This window comes from Hyperolius riggenbachi, chromosome 6 (assembly GCF_040937935.1).
Source record: "Hyperolius riggenbachi isolate aHypRig1 chromosome 6, aHypRig1.pri, whole genome shotgun sequence".
In the NCBI taxonomy this organism is placed as follows: domain Eukaryota; kingdom Metazoa; phylum Chordata; class Amphibia; order Anura; family Hyperoliidae; genus Hyperolius; species Hyperolius riggenbachi.
Window position 1 is genome coordinate 269,007,430 of NC_090651.1, and position 17,186 is coordinate 269,024,615.

At 42.8% G+C, this 17,186-nt stretch overlaps 1 protein-coding gene across 1 annotated transcript in view; it reads right to left on the reverse strand.

The window, feature by feature from the left end:
• ZBTB16 (zinc finger and BTB domain containing 16) overlaps positions 1–17,186 on the reverse strand; it is a 187,351-nt gene that overhangs the window by 147,252 nt on the left and 22,913 nt on the right. The gene's annotated exons all lie outside the window — the stretch shown is intronic.

Genomic DNA, 17,186 nt, shown 5'->3' on the forward strand with positions numbered 1-17,186 from the left:
TGGTCTGTGATAATTTTAGGTGACAGTCTACTGTCACCCCCTCTATGTCTGTCTTCTCTGTTATAGCAATCTGAAGCACTTAGCCCCATTGCACACCGGGCGGATCCGCCGGCCGAGTCCGCCTGATAATCCGCATAGCTAATGTATCTCTATGGGCTGGTGCACACCGGCGGTTTAAGGTTTTTAGCAAGCCTCTTGCTGCACGTTTGCAGTTTGCTTAAAACCTCAAACCACCGGTGTGCACCAGCCCATAGAGATACATTAGCCACGCGGATGCGGCCGGCGGATCTCATACAAAATCCGCTCGGTGTGCACCCGGCAAATATCTGCTCTCTGCTCCCAAAACCGCTAGCGTTTTGACGATCTGCTAGCGGTTTTGGTGTGCACTGGGCCCAAGTCTGTCAGGAGAAAAGTGATATAACCGTTTTGCATGTTGTCTTGAATTACGTCAGCCAACTGTTATGTTACTGAGCATTAACTTGCAGCAGGACTCTGGCTCTCCCCATACTGCTTAGCAGAGAACACAGAAGCCATACCTGTACTGTGACCAATAGAGAAAAGGTTAGCCGAAACAGTCACAGATCAGGTGACAGTCTCTAGAATGTGCCGATTGCTGTAATGCTGTAGCTGTCTTCTGTGAAGAAAGAGGGAAGAGAGGCAGAAGAGGCTCCAATTTGTGTCACTTCACCAATCAGTACAAAGAGTGCCCTGAGGGCAGCTATTTCATGCCTACATGTCCAGTCACCCTCCCACAAGAGACCAGCTTCAGTATGGGGAATGGTTATGTGGCAACATACAGACGAGAAAGAGACGGATTGCCCCTTATTCAACTCGCTTTTTCTCCCCTAGGTGAGAATTTCATACCTAATCAAAAAAACGTGCAGTTTAAGCCACCAGAAAGCATGAAAATACTCTGCATTTGAAAAAGTAGTGCTGAAATGTTTATTTATTTATTTTTTTTAATTAAAACACACATCTCCTAGGAGAAAAAACTTGAAAGAGTGAATTGAATAAGTGCCCGATTGCGTTTGATTTTGCGTTTCTTATAGTGGCCAATACAAATATATAACAAACTGAAAACCATTTTGCACCACCTGCAAAAAACATTGCTGAACTGATTATGTGAGGCTGCCTAGCTGCGTAAGCTTCGCCACTTGCTAGCCAATCATCATAGGCGTGGGAGTGGGATCAGGTGGTTGGAAGGGGGTAAAAATCAGGTTTCTTTTCCACACACAGTTGAACTGTGTGCTCAGCAAGCAGTTACCAGGCAGCAACAAGCAGTTACCAGGCAGCAGTGAGCAGTTGTGAGAGTTTGAGAGGCATTTCACTGCCTATCAACTGTCCATGGAAAAGAGGCCTACGTATGGCAGCACTTACATTTGGATCTGAAAAAAAAAAAGAGGAGCCGCAGGAAGGAAAAAAATAAATAAATAAATAAACAAAATAAAGTGAATTAGGCAAATAGTCCCCCCGCTGCCCCCCACCCCTCTTTCCTTTTCCCATATACTTAATTTCACATATAAAAACATATAAACTTGCCAGAAAATAAATGTAAGCAAAGCATCTGTGGGCACAAAAGTCCTTGTACAACTAAAATTGCTTAAAGCCACCAACTCCCCCCCCCCCCCCCCAAAAAAAAAATGCAATTTTACTGTTGGTTATCATGTCCTTGCTATACAAAGCCCCAGGGGTATCACCACTAATTAGTGGCTCAGCCCAATACATTAACATTAAAAAAAAAAAAAAAAAAGGTAAAAAATATAGCAAGTAAAAACCGTGCAAATAAAAGAGGTACCCAATTTAGAGCTGCCTGGAATCCTTTACTGAGGCATATACCTCTCTGGTACCGTTACCTTCCACTACAGCAAAACTTTTCATTCTCTTACTCATCATACATTATTTATAATGAGCCAAATTAGAAGAAATGTGCTAATGAATCACCCTCCTCCTCTCATTAAGAACCAGAAGCCTGAGACATTAATACAGCTGAGCTATGCTGATGTGTTACACATGTAAAGATAGCGTGTGCTAAATCGAGACGCGTTAGACGGTGGGAGAGCTGAAATTCTAAAGCACAGGTGCCTGAATCAATTCTACCCAGTGATATAAAGAGAGTGAGCTTTAATTGTTTTACTCAGCTCACTGGGTAACTTTTGTCTCCCAGAGTTAAAAGAAAAAAGAAAGTACATGAGCTTTCCAAGCCTCTGACACGGGAGAGAATGATCTGCAGGACGGATTTAATATATAGGTTTACCGTTCCATAAGCAGATGGAAGAGGAGGAAAAAAAAACGTTAATGAGCTATTGCCAGCGGACGTACAAGTGTGGGAAACTGAACTCTAGTGTGCGTTGTCTGTTCTACAAATACAACAAATTTAGCCTCAAGTTTACTGGCATTTTGTAGAAAGGGAGTATTAAAGAGGAACTCCAGTGAACATTTTACTGTTGGCAGGTGATGTAGCTGCTGCATGGTTTTTGGCAGTTGGAAACAGCTGTAAACAGCCATTTCCCACAATGCAACAAGGTTCACAGACAGGAAACTCCCCAACAAAAGTACTGCATATTCCTGCGTATAAGACTACTTCTTAACCCTTGAAAATCTTCTGAAAAGTTGGGGGTCGTCTTATAAGCCGGGTGTCATTGATGCCAGGTGATACGCCCTATCCTGTTACCGCCTCTCAGATCTCCCTGCTGAGGGAGCGCAATCTATTCTTCCGTACCGCTCTGATAAACAGGTAGACAAGGAGAGCTGACCAATCCGCTTAAGGAGAGTTGACCAATGCAACAAGTCAATTGACTATATACTGTTATATATTGGGTAACACATACAGTACAGCACCAGTATCTGTTCATACACAGCACCAGTATATGATATTTAAAAAAAAAAAAAAATTAAATTTGGTGTGCATTGGAAAAGGGGTCGTCTTATATGGCGAGTATATCCCAAACTCTATATTTTAACTGGAAAGGTTGGGGGGGGGGTCGTCTTATACGCCCAGCCGTCTTATACGCCGGAATATACGGTATGTGCTTTTCTTGTGGGAGGGGTTTCACCACAATATCAGTCATACAGCGCCCCCTGATGGTCTGTTTGTGAAAAAGGAATAGATTTCTCATGTAAAAAGGGGGCATCAGCTACTGATTGGGATAAAGTTCAATTTTTGGTCAGAGTTTCTCTTTAAGTTTTGCTTGTCAAGAACTGCTGTCTTTATAGCGCTGTGAAATCCCTCAAAGTCAGGTTTCAGACACTCCCCCTGGTATGTCTGCCTGAGGAGCAGAAGAGTGTAGTGATGTAATTTCATGACCCCTCCCACACAGCTCCTGGAGAGGACCACAAGTCAATGCAAATTCAAAAACTCATTTTTACAATGTTTAAAGGCAGTAGATATTTTGTGTCAGATATCACCCATTCACAGCAATGGGAAAATGAAAAAAGGCTGCCATTCTGAATCACAGTAGTAAAGCCAGAGAGCCCAAACTTGGCACATTTGGTCACTCAATGACCGAGGTTAAACATTCAGGGAAAGTGTGTAGAACACAAAACAGCCAAGCAAATTCCAGCCATTTTAAAATAAAAAATTAAAATTGTGAACTGCAGACAGCCTAATGCTACGTACACACATGCGACAACGATCGTTCGTTGAACGACGAACGAACTTTTAATTGATGAAAGAACGACCTAAGTAAAGTTAGTTTTTAAATGTGTGTAACGATCTGATCGTTAGAATGAACGTTACATCACGTAAAGCAACTATTGCGCTTGCGCATACAAATGAGAAGTTTCATGGAGAAATAGCGAAATGCGCATGTCAAGCCTAGTACGAACGACCGTTTCCAACGATGTACTACTTTTGCAAACGATCGTCGTTGGAAAAAATCCGCCAAGCTAGATCGTTCGTTTTTAACGATCTAGCTCGTCCGTCGTTAGACTTAATGGTCGTTGGTTGCTTTTTTTTAACGATCGTCATTTGAAACAATCGGGGAACGATCGTTTCAAACGACTATAGTTGCATGTGTGTACGCACCTTTAGACTCTTAATCGCAGGGTTCTCAAAACTTGACAAAGTTGGCCACCGGGTGACTAGGATTAATATTCAGGAAAGTGGGTGGACCCTAAAAAAAACACCAAATCAAAAAGTCACCTATTGATTTTCAAGGGGAATATTTAAATTGCTGCCATTCTTACAATGTTAATGGCAGAGGCCATTGGGTGACTGGGGTTCCAATTCAGAAACGGTTGCAGAGCCACAAACCGCAGAAAAGGAAAGCTGAATTAGGGCTTCAGGCATTTAATTTCTTGAGCACTGCATTTGAACAGCATTAAGGAAACCATACTACAAATGGAAACAAAAGTGCTTTGAAAGAGCTGAAGCAGGTTTTGTTTTTCTTATTTATCTGCATCTATGCTTTTGTTTTCAGCTAGAAGCTTCCTCTGCTTTTTCAAACAATTAAAGCTGTTATTTGTGTACAATTGAGAAAGAGGTGTAAAATAGTATATGTGCAGCAAATTGCCTGATAAATCAGACCATGGGGTTATCAGCTGAACTGATTAAGCACCAATTAAAAAATGGCAGTACAGAAAGGGAAGTGATGCAGATGGCGGACTGCAGATAGACAACTCTCACCCATCAAACTTCTACAAGGAAGCGGAGCAGGAGGCAAAACATGAGTTTTGTCTAGGTTTCTTACTGACTATATACCGGTTATATTGGTTGCTGACTATAGATGGGCTATATTGATTCACTGACCTTTCAATAATCCTTGCTGTACCCGTTTTCTGATATGACCCAGGCAAAGGATGCAAAGTTGAAAAAAAAATCAATTCATATCCCACTGTAGACATAAATCCATGCTTGAAACAGACTCACATAATCAAGTCCCATAGAAAGGATTTCATGGGTGGTCCAGTGGCCTGCTAGATACCCTCTGGATCACTAGCATGGATACTTAATAGCACTCTTCAGTGCGAGATCAAGGCCGAGAGCTGGAACAACGCACTTTTCCTGCCGAAGTGTATTGACCTTTCTTGCTCAGAAATGCACACTACAACTTCTCTGACTATACACCATTGTCATCACTGCGTGACCAAGATAGAATTCCAGTACAACTTCACTTTTAGTGAGCTGCATTCAGCTATTGGTAACTAAAGCAGTGAATCATAGAATTTCAAAGAAATAAAGGTTGCCCGGTAACCAAATGAAGTTATGAGCTAACGCTACATCACTGATAATACCATCAGTACCTTCTGTTCAATTTCCAGTAACAAAACCATACACTCACCATAGCAAAAGGAAAAAAGGCAAACAAGTCAGCTACTGTAGTTTACATTCTATTTCTCTGTACTGACTGTTCTTTATGGAGTACTTGTGCATCTAATTTAGGTAGTAAAAAAAAAAAAAAAAAAAAAAAAAAAACCTTGCCAGATAAATAAATACTGTACACAGGGGCGTAAAAATAGGGGTTGCAGAGGTAGCCACCTCAATCGGGGCCCTTGGGCCAGAGGGGCCCTCTCTCAACTACAGTATTTGCCCTCTATTGGTCCTGCGCTCATAATCATCACTTCGATACTTTGAATAGTGGTAATTAACAAAACAACAACCCCAAAAAGGTGAAAAATGACAACACACACACAGGCGCGTGCGCGCGCACACACACACACACTCTCTCTCTCTCTCTCTCTCAAAGACAAGGTGACAGATTCCTGGAATAAATAAAAGAATGACGGGTACATTAGCAGGAAGAGGTTTACCAGCACCTTAATCCACACGCCTTGGTCCCCCCCCCCCCTCCTGCCAGGTCTGGAAACAATTACAGGCTATTAAAGAGATCTGCCTGCCACTAACTTTAACCCCAAAACACAGACACTTGCCACTCTGCCCTGAGGACTGGGGAGGGTTAAACCACACCAAAGCAAGGAAACAGATTGTATGTGAACATTTTATTTATATCTCCATCTTTCTCAGTATGAAGCTCCAAGGTCCTAGGTTGAAATACTTCCCTCCCTCTCTCCCCCCCCCCCCCCCCAAACAAAAAAACCCTGTTATCTGCATGGAGTTTGCTATAAAATGAATAAAAAAACCTTGCCATTTACAGCTAGCTATGATCTCTCAAAATTAAGTGGATGTTCAAATTGTACTGTATATCTTTACAACCAAGACAAAAGTACTTTGGAATATGGACCTTTCCCTTAGGTGAAAATATTGCATACGAGTATTCTTGCCACCCGGTCACTCTGGCACAAGGTGAGCTTTAATTGCTATTCCCCCTCCGAGTTGTAGCCAGAACCTGAATTACCCTTGCGCAGCCATAGTCAGAACAACATTATGTCTATGGTAGCACCAGGGTCAGGCGCAGCGCGTGGAAAAGCGTGCACCGAAATAACCTGCTTCTGTAAACATCACCCCCAAAGTCTCGTCTTCTTACATACGTAGTTTGCTTATGAGTAGAAAGAATATTCTTTCTGTAATAGCATTTTTCTAGAAGAAAGCCTTGGAGCTGTAGACATAATCACATGATCAGAGGAAAGTGTGGGGCTTTGGCACAATCATAAGATTAGGGGCTTAGGTTGTGCCATAATAGGCAAAACGTGTGGAAAATAAAAAAACACAAACAAAAAGCTGCATACACATGGACCCATGACACTAGATACAAGCTGCTAAGGATATTTGCAAAGTTGAACTCAGGCCTCCTTTTACACTCGTCCTCACAACGGAAGCTACTTTGGGCCCATTCTGTGCTGTCCTGACTGCCTCCTCTCCCACAGCCCCTGCAGCACTCCCACCTACTTACCAACTCCTGAAGCAATGCTGCCCACCAACTAATGTTCTGGGGTGAGGCCAGGGAATGCAACAGCTACAACTTCCCTTCAATCTGTACTGAAGGGAAGAGTTGACGGACAGTGCCAAGCTTCCAAATGACCACACATAAGGCCATTGCAATGATATGGTGGCATGTCTCCAGGAGAGAACGGTTCAGTATCCCCAACATTACCTCATGGCTGGAACTTCAGAAGATCCAGCAAGTGTAGCTGAAGGCTTTGAAGAAGTGGTGTTCAGCAGATCTATTCAAGGAGATGAAAATAATTCAAACTTGCATACAAAGTTAATGCACAACGTATGCAGTTTAGAATCGGGCTAATCAAATCATCAGGAAGTTAATTTCACTGGCCCCAAAGTTGCATACAATTTGCATGAACGCGTATTATCATCTCATTGACCAGGTCTGAAACCAAACTGTGTTTAGCTATGAGGAAGGGTGGCAAATACATTAGTGAATATAGATTGGCTTTAAAGAGAGGAACTATAATGAAAATAAAATTGCATATTTTTTTACAATTTTCGTTTATAGATTATATAGTCAGAGTTTGCTTATTGTAAAAGCTTTCCTCTCCCCGATTTACATTCAGACATTTATCACTTGGTGGTGACCTCTTTAGTTCTGCCAGGTGATCTGTGCAGAATGGTTTGTTTAGTGACAGTTCTATTCACAGAACAATATACTGGTTGGTTGGCAGTTTAAAAGAGCAGTTATTTCCCAAAATGCAATGAAGTTCACAGACCGCAAACTGTCAGGACCAAGGTCACTACAACAAACCATGGGAGGAGATTCACCACAATATCAAGCACACAGACAACCCCCCCCCCCCCGATGAGCTATTCAAGTAACTGTAAAGATTTCCCTTGGGAAAGGGGGTAATCAGCTACTGATTGGTAAGACATTCAATCGTGGGTTAAAGTACCACTTTAAAGAGGCTCTAACAAAATTTTCTGCCTTATTTCTTGTATCCTATAAGTTCCTATACATGTTCTAATGTGCTCTGTGTTACTGCAGCCTTTTCTAGTTGCAGTGTGGCTGTGTTATCTCTGTTATATGATCTAATCTTCTCTCTTCTGTCTGCTCTTCTGTCTGCTCTGTCGGCTGAGGCTGGAATGCGCTGCACTGCTTGTCATTGGCAGAAGCTATACACACCCGCTCCAAGCTATGTATGAGTCAGAGACTGAGCTACTCTTAAGCCTATCACACTCTAGTTAGAAGCCATGTCTTTAGTTCGTAAACACTGCCTAAAAATGGCAATTACAAGCCAGGATTTCAGCAGGGAGTGGCAGAAACAGCACAGAGGGGCACAGGAGAACATACTGAATAGAATGGTATGCTTTTTATTGTAAGAATTTTAGAGTACAGATTCTCTTTAAGAAACAGTAATATAGCATGGGCATCTGTCAGAAGAAAAAGGATCATCCTAGCATCTGAATCAAAAAGGTTAGCAATGAGTGGCTTGTTACTTTTCTATTGGTAACGGACATACAGTAGTGTTTCAGCTAACGGTGGAGCAAAAAGCCTCACTTAACTGTTTGAGGCGACTCCTTGTCCTTATGACAAAAACCTACCTGTCCAGCATACATACAGATTATTTAATTATTCACCGACATCCACGGGAAAGGGGGTGTAATACATACACACACACCTTGAAAATAGAGATTTAATTTTTTTTTCTTTTTTTGGGTTAGGTGAAATAAGCCATGTACAGTAGAAAATATTGCAATGTTTTACTGTAACAAATTAGAAAATTCAAAAACAAAAAAAAGTAAGGTTTACAGCTTGCCTGGCCCACTGAAAACAAATACAACTATAAGCCAAATTAAAAATAAATAAAAATAAAACCGAATAGTGACATTTTAGGTAAAAATATTCACAACATATCCAAAAAGAATACTTCCTCCACAGTCAAGCCAGCACCATCCGTAGTATTTAAAGCCCTTTATTTTTCTTTAAAAAGCATGACAAGCTTATCACAGCTACGGATGGTGCTGGCTTGACTGTGAAGGAAGCATTGGAACGTCTGGAGTGCAGAGACGCTACAAGCCATAGCACATCTATCTTTTTCTCCCCTCCTTGGGTGCTTGCTTTACACTGATTGATATCCAAAAATAATATGCAGATATTCATATGTATTTTAATTCAAGATGGGATGCAACCAGTTAAAATATCCCCCCACCCCTTCCAGATCCCACTTCTAGCAGCCCATAAATAAGTCACCTCAGCCTATTAGTGCTCCCAGCTTTACTCTAGCATAGGAGGCCCAGTCCCAAATCCCAGAAGCCTCTGACAGGTCACTGGCAAAGGTTAGCCAGCTCAGGTCAGCTGGGAGGGGAACCTTCATTTCCTGAGCCCGGCCAAGGGCCGAGCAAGGATGGAGGGAACTAATCAGGGCCTTCATCACAAAGAGAGTCCAGGCCAAGGGACTGGCTTCCATTACAGAGACTGCGATACCAGGTGCCACCAATAAACAGGACCATTCCTTTGCTGGCATTAATCAGGAGTTCCCGCTCCAAACACAATTTCCAGCATTATTTAGCCAGGGGCCATTTGAAAAAGCTAAAGCAGCAGTACTATCTCTAGGTTCCCCTGGTCATGACATCACACAGCGTTCTGTACAAAATGTGAGGGTTTTGGAAAAAAGTAGCCATGGGAAAATAAAGGGGATTTACAGACAAACAAATACGGATGGGTCTTGAGGGAGGGAGAAAAAAAAAAAAAAAAACACACCACACTTGTTTGCGGGAAACGCAGACGTTTCCTTGCAAGCTTTTTTCCACACAATGCATTTTAATACTTTGTTTTTGTTTTACTAGCCAGTGATTTTAACTATGCAAGGACGGCAGTGATTGAAATCTACGCCGTTTTGGTGGTTACCTGGCTGGCAGGGCGTAGATTTCAATCAGCCGCCTCTGCGCACATCTGCCGTTTTCGTTGCTCCCGCCACCAAATCCCCACCGTGTCCTGTCACAGCTCACTCGCTCTGGCCGTCTCTGACGGCAGAGCCCTGTGAGCGGGTCAGGAGCAGATTTCATTGGCTCCTGGCTGTGTCTATCAATGTAAGCAACTCCCATTGGCTTACATTGATAGACACGGTCAGAAGCCAATGTAAGCGGCTGTTAGATTGCATTAGCACTTTATTTGGCCTGAGGAAGTGGGTGAGATTCCACGTAACGCGTTGCCTGTGCTTGTTAATAAATATTTTCTACTCTAAGTGAGTTGTCTTCTATGAGGTAAGCCACCTCAAGCTTTAGTTTTAAGTGTGTTTTTAAACCTTTACACTTCATTGGGCGCCTCTTTACCCCCTTCTGGCTCCTGACTGGCTCACAGGAACTCTGCCGACAGAGACGGCAGAGTGAGCGGCCCAGGTTCCCGACGTGCGGTGGTGATGGCGAATGTGGCGGGTATGTGCGACGATTCGTCGTTATCCTTCGGGATTCCGCTTTCTGTTCACACATCATACACGCTTCCGTGTGGATCTGGAAGTGCGTATGATGTGCAGAAACGTAGGAGCGTCAGAAGGGCATAGACTGCCCTTCTACCGTTCACATCTACTGCACTGCGCAGCAGTATGATGCGCTGGGAAGCGCTTGCATACTGCTGCCTGCATTTTGCCCGCAAGCGCAGAGCTGATCCCATCACTGTCAATGGGTGGGATCAGCAGCACAGCGGGGCAGATGGCATGCGATGGGATGCGCTGCGTTTGGATCGCACGCCCATCTGCGCTCCTCAGATGTGAACGAGGCCTAAGTGGTTAAAGGACAATTGAAGCAAGAAGTACATGGAGGCTGCCATATTTATTTCCTTTTAAACAATTCCAGTCTGGCATCCTGCTGATCTATTTGGCTGCAACAGTGTCTTAATTACACACCAGAAACCTGCATGCAGCTAACCTTGTCAATATAGGTCAGAAGCACCTGATCGGCTGCATGCTTGTTCAGTGTTCATGGCTAAAAGTATTAGCGGCAGAGGATCAGCCTCCGCATACCCCTCACTTCAAAAGAATCACATGTGTTTTGTGGAAAAGTAGTGCAGGTTGTATTTTTTTTTCTCCGCTATACAGAATCGCACATGGTTCTTAAAACCGCAGAGGCACCACAGGAAAGCATCATTAGTGTTTTCTCATGCGATTCTGCATTGCAGCGACATTAATGCCATTTCACCAAGTGTGACTACTGCCTGGCTATCCTTTTGATCCCCTAATACTTTTAAGCTGCGTACTCACCACCAGACAGGTCCTGCGACATCCCCTTGATGACAATCGTCAGCTACAACTCTTCCTGTCAGCGGGTGCGCATGACATCACGCGACGTGATGCTACACGCTGGGAGTGAACGAGACTTAAAGCGATTGCGGTACTTTGCATGGGAGTCATCGGGGGTCTTAGTGATCCGATGCACTGTGACGGTTGGTACTGCGACACGACACTAAGCGATGTTACGTGGTTGTTCGCCTGTACCAATGTCGAGATATCCCGGAAACAACCACTCGGCGCAAAAAAAAAAAAAAAAAAACCCGACAGTCAGCGGGAATATCGCGACGTGAATACTTAGCTTTGGCCATGGACTTTAACCACTTCTCTACCACGGGGTTTTTCACCTAAAAACCACAGCAATTTTCACATTTAAGGGAGGCAAGGGTTAATGGGCTTAATGGGGGTATAATTTATTTAAGAAAAACCTCACTGATGCTGATCAGCCACTAATGCTGTGTTAGTTATCTGAGATCCTCTCACGAGTGATCTTAGTAACTGTAACAGCATAGAGACTGATACAATGTTTACACACATTCTGCATGAATAAGCACTGTCATTGGCTTTGTGAACACATGTTCACATCAGCCAATCACAGACCAGCGGGTGCCCGACGCGTATGCACGTCCGCGTGCACGCGAACGCGGACGCGAACGCGATCGCGCACAGCAGGAAAATAAACAGGAGTTGCCTATCTACGCCCCTGTGACTCAGGTGAATTTTAAAGGGCCGTAGATAAGCGTGGCAGAGGTTGTTAAGTGGTTAAACAAGCATGAAGATTTTCTGACAAAAATCAAAGATTGTTTCAGGTGTGTGACACTGCTGATGCCTGAAAGATCAGCAAGCTGCCAGGCAACTGGTATTGTGTAAAAGGAAATAAATAGGGCAGCCTCCATATCCATCTCAGAGAAGAGCCCCCACCAGATGCCCGTTTACAGTATAGGTTTTGCAAACAATACACATTATAAACACACATGGTTTTCAAAAGCATTCCGCATTCAGTATGAAATGTGCAGGTTATGATGCATCTCTGGTCCCTTCCAATATAACATACACATGGGGAGGGGGGGGAGGCAATGATGACATGGGGGACAGCACTAACAGTCCGAAGATGCAACCGGCTGTAATACAAAATACAAGAATGTGAAAAGGTCCAATAAACATGAACTGTGCGCACTGGAATGAATTCTAATGTAATGCAATGTGTAGAGCGTTTACTAAGCCATACAGTTGGCATTCTTAGGCTCGTTTCCCACTTGAGCAGAAAACGTACCCATCTAGCAGGTTTTCTAAAAACAGGGTCCACTTCTCCTTGTGATTAAAACAGGTGTGTTGACTGTGTTGCAGGCCACAGAATGGCAAGTCCCAACCGGCTGTATTTTAGGCCAAGAGTGGATGGGTTTCTCATAGCAACCTATGGTGGAAACTCAACCCCTCCAGATGCCAATTGGAGGAGAAGGCACAGTGGACCGGACACAGAACTGGTCCACTCCCAACCAGACTGGCCATTTTGCTCTGTTTAAAATGTGAACTAAGCCCCCAGTTTTGCAATTAAAGCATAACATCTGTAAACTTTCAAAATAAAATCAACACACACACACAAAAATAAGGCCCCCCACCCCCCAAAAAAAAGGATTAAATCAACTCAATAGACTATGTTCAGCCTTACACCTTTGGATGCCAAAACCAGTAAGTGTGTGCGCTGCAAATATAAAAACAAAACAATTGTATATACTGTATTATATTGTTTTTTTCTTAACCCTTCCCACACAGTTAATGCTGGAAGCTGGTGTATAGAAAGATAACCACAGGCTGCTAAAAACCTGAGTCAGTGCTGAAGAATTTACTGTAGTCTTACTGTACAGCAACAAGGCGAACATCTCATTCCACATCTAAGAGCACAGCACTGTACGAAGTGAGCAACACACAAATATGCGATTATGTGAAATGGTGAGAGATACTGCTGTTAAACTGAGCAGAGGAAATGTTGTGCTAAGCTCAAAGTTTATCATTTTCTACTGATGCAACAAAAAGTAACCCCCCCCCCCCCCATCCTCGCAGAAGCACTTTCAAAAACCACTCTTTTCTACTTTCAATACCTGGTTTGAAAAGAAAGCAATATTTTCAGTGCGGGGGCGGAGGAAGGGTGGAAAAAAAAAGCTGTACCTTAACCCACAATTCAAGCCTTCCACCCACTCGTGATCATACAACAATCATAACAAAAGTAGTCAAGCAACAAGAGAACACTGACCAGAGGCTTAAAGTAGAGGATGCCAGTTCCACCAAAACTAGATATTGGCAGGTGCATCACATTCCCACCTCTAGAGGGCTGCACTGGCAACAGCCTATATATGTAGAAGCAACTAAGCATTTACTTTGTACAGCGTCACGGAATATGTTGGCGCTTTATCAATAATAATAATAATGGATTCAAAGTCTCATCCTTTGGGAATTCTGTTTGCCAGGGCACAATATCAAGGGCACCCACTTTGCCAGAGGTCCAACAAGAATGCCCAGGACAGCTGAGGACTTAAATTGCCGATATCATGGAGGAAAAATGTAGATGCCGTGTGCATTTGCTCATCAGGGAGAGATCTATAGAGGATTGGGCAAAGTATTCTCTTCATACTTCTGCCAGGTAAATGACAGAGCATTTTATTTGGAGGATCAGAGTCAGCAATGAAAGGTAAAGTGGGGAATATTTTGCATTCAGCTCTCCTGCATGAAACCTAGCGCATCAAAGTCTCCAGCGGAATAAGCTAGCTGATTAGCAGCAGTTTGCTTGGATTTCTTTAATTTCTCCCTCTTCCTGGCATAGAAGATGCCCTGTAACTATCCAATTTCCTGAACTATCGACCGTCCAATCGATTGCAAACAATCATTCAGGCCCACCAAGGGAGGGAAATAAGCAATTTGATTAGACCACGATAATTGTTCAGAAATTTAGATTGGTGATAGAACAATCATTCATTGTCGATTGGGCACCTTTAGAATGTTTTGCTCATCAATGACAACTACATGTCAATGAAGTCAACTGTTCAAACCAACAGAATCCAGCCAAACATGGCAGTTAGCTAGGCCTGACAAAATAACTAGGAGTAAAGCTGCTCAAAAACAAATAGAAGATGGTTTTAAATAGATAAGATTTTAGACTCAGACACTGAATATACCAATTTAGTAAAATTGGAGGGACCTTTAATCGATATCTGATTATGCATGTTTGGTCAATTGACTGCCCCAGAACAGGGGGGAGGAGGGGGTGATCAGAGCAGCTGTTCTGGTGCACCTGCTGGGCACTTAGAAGTACTCTATATGGGCAAATTGTGATGTATCAGTCCCATGGAGGCATATCTGAGTGTGACCAAAATGTGGCGTGAGGTGGTTCTTTGCTGCCTGGTAACCGCACAACACATGCTGTTGCATTAAATTGCAGCCAGAAGGCACTCAGCGACTGCCAGTGCAGAGGCTGAACGGTGTACCAAGCATGCAGTTTGTAGGTCTGTGTAAAAGAGCCCTACAGAGTACTGCCAATAGGGCATAAAGACCCAGAACCACCAGGAATGAAAAAGATCAAAAGCAGGCAGAACATAGTCTTTGAAAGTGGTTGTCCTCTTTTCTGTGGCTGAATGAGCGCAGGATGTGTTTCACTCCTCTCTTATCAGCACTAATGCACCCACTCTTCACTCCCAGTCTACACAGTGACCAGATGCCTATTCTACAGGAGCAGCCAACTTTTAGGTCGCTTTTATTTACAGATCAGATTGGTGAAACCAGAACATGTATAGGTATTCGGTGTAAAACAAACCACTGCTGAAGGACTTTAGTTGCCATCAGATGGTCATGCAGTTTTGCATCCATAGAATTACTGGCCCTAAAGTGTATCCCTGGGCAAAAACTAAACAGTAAAATTATCCTGAGACTGTATTTCTCCAAAGCAATAAGTACTTTATATCATCCCAGTTGTACTGTATCATTTCTATAAAACTACAGCACTGTAGTCTACAATCGGCTCTCTGATCCATACATGGAAAGTATGCAGCAAGCCAACAAGCAGCCTTTAATTATTACTGCTAATTCTTATAGAATGCATCACAGTCAATGTTAATGAAAGAAGTCCACACCCACAAATGTTCAGCTAGAGTACAGTACCTTTAATAGCAGGGAATAGAAAAGTACAAAATGTTACACACAAACACCACACCTCACACGTGTGGCAAGACTGTACTGCCAACCTCCACCCAGCTTCACCTCATTATGCACTGTCCTTAATGCTCTGTGATGATTAACTTTCATGAATGACCAATAAGCGGCTGTGTTTAACTAGTTAGTACATTGTGTCCTTTTACAGTTCCCTGCTCCCTATGATTAAGAAGTTTGTGCAATTGATCACGGATGTGACACTTTGTACTGTACAGAAGAGGTGTTAATACTAGGTCTGGCAGCAGGTCCTGCCTCCAATGCGGGAACAAAAAAAAAAAAAGTGTACCCAACACAATGCTATTTAAAGATTAGTCATTGTGAAATACAGTAACTGTAATCTTTGTACATAAACAAAACATAAGTTAGAACCAATAAGAAAGCATTCAGCAATAGCAAAAAGTTGCCTGTTTGGTTAATGCTTGTGTCTGCTACAGTATCTTCCCAAAATAATCAAAACTCAACCCACAGCTAGGTAGATCAAAGTTTAGGTCTAATAGAAAAAGTATTCCCAAATAATCCTGAAAACCTGGATTGGGATTAAAATTGGTCTGCTTTTAGGGGGTGGAGGGGACTAGCGTTTTCAACCCTTGCAAAGTTTTCAGCAGGCCAGCAAATTTGGTGTAAAGTTAAGCCTAGAAAACATAGGATTAGTGGTAGCCCAGGTAAACAGGCAATGTCTTCTAGATACTGATCATTCACCTAGTATACCGCTTCATACCAGCAGATTCCATAGAAACCTAATATCAACGTCATCACTAAAGCCAGCAGCTTTGTATTGCCCCATGCAGTACACTGCTAGGCAAACATCTCTCATATACTGCTCCCACCTATCTTAACCCTCAGGGTCGACACTGATCCAATCAATATCTCAGTGGAAATATTGCATGGAAGTGCCATGGTTATAACAGATTATTATTAGATGCCATGTTAAGATTCGTAACTGGTTAAAACAACTGGTTTAAACTTAGTGACATAGGGCGCATGCAACTGAGATTCTTTGTTAGTTTATAAATGTAAAACCCACACAAAAGGTTAAAGTGAAAACTATTGGGCTTAGGAGGACTAGTTCAAATGGAATCATAATGACAGAGTGGAATGCAATTAGTAAGGGTTCTGACTATCTTTGTTTCAGCATCAGAAACAGTTTGCTTTATATTGGTATGTAGTCCCACTCTCAGTAGGCCAGGGTTGGGCATGCCTAGTCTCCCTCGCTGCAGATTTGCGAGCGGTTTGCAATGATAGGTTTAACTCACCCAATCGCATCTTCCAGCAGTGATCTCCATATGTTAGAAAGGGACTAAAGCAGCTAACAACCGTTACCTGTAGCTCCATCAGCTGACCAAACTGATCACATGCTTCTCCACAAAGATTTAGTCAACACAACCACCACTAGGTCTTAATCCCCCCAATATTAGTTTTACTTATAGAAACAGAAGCAGATGTCTTCCCCACTTCAATGCCTGTAAAAGATTATGATCAAAACAAGAGCTAGAACCATCTGTTAGTCTATGGGAAATCAAAATCAGTGGAACTAGCCTAACAGGGCAGTGGCTTCCACTACCTCCACAAAAGAAAAAAAATTGTGTGCTGGGTATGGGTGTTAAGGGGGAGCTAGGAACTATTACCAACTTAGTCAAGCGCTACCATAGTCTGTTTTTAACCAAGCCTTTAACAAATCCCAAAATAGCCCATTTCACTAAAGTTTCAGCAGTTCTTTCTAGGGTCCAAAAAGAGAGGCAAGAGTTGCAAACTCTTGATACCCAGTAGCAGGTCAGGCTTACAGGATCACAAGCATTTTCCAGTTCCACAAAACTTTAGAAAAGAAGGTCGATGGTTAATATTGGTGTCAACTAGGTTAACTGAAAATGTAAAATGCATAACGTCAATGAAAACTTTCTGTACTGCTGGAAAGCGAAGGG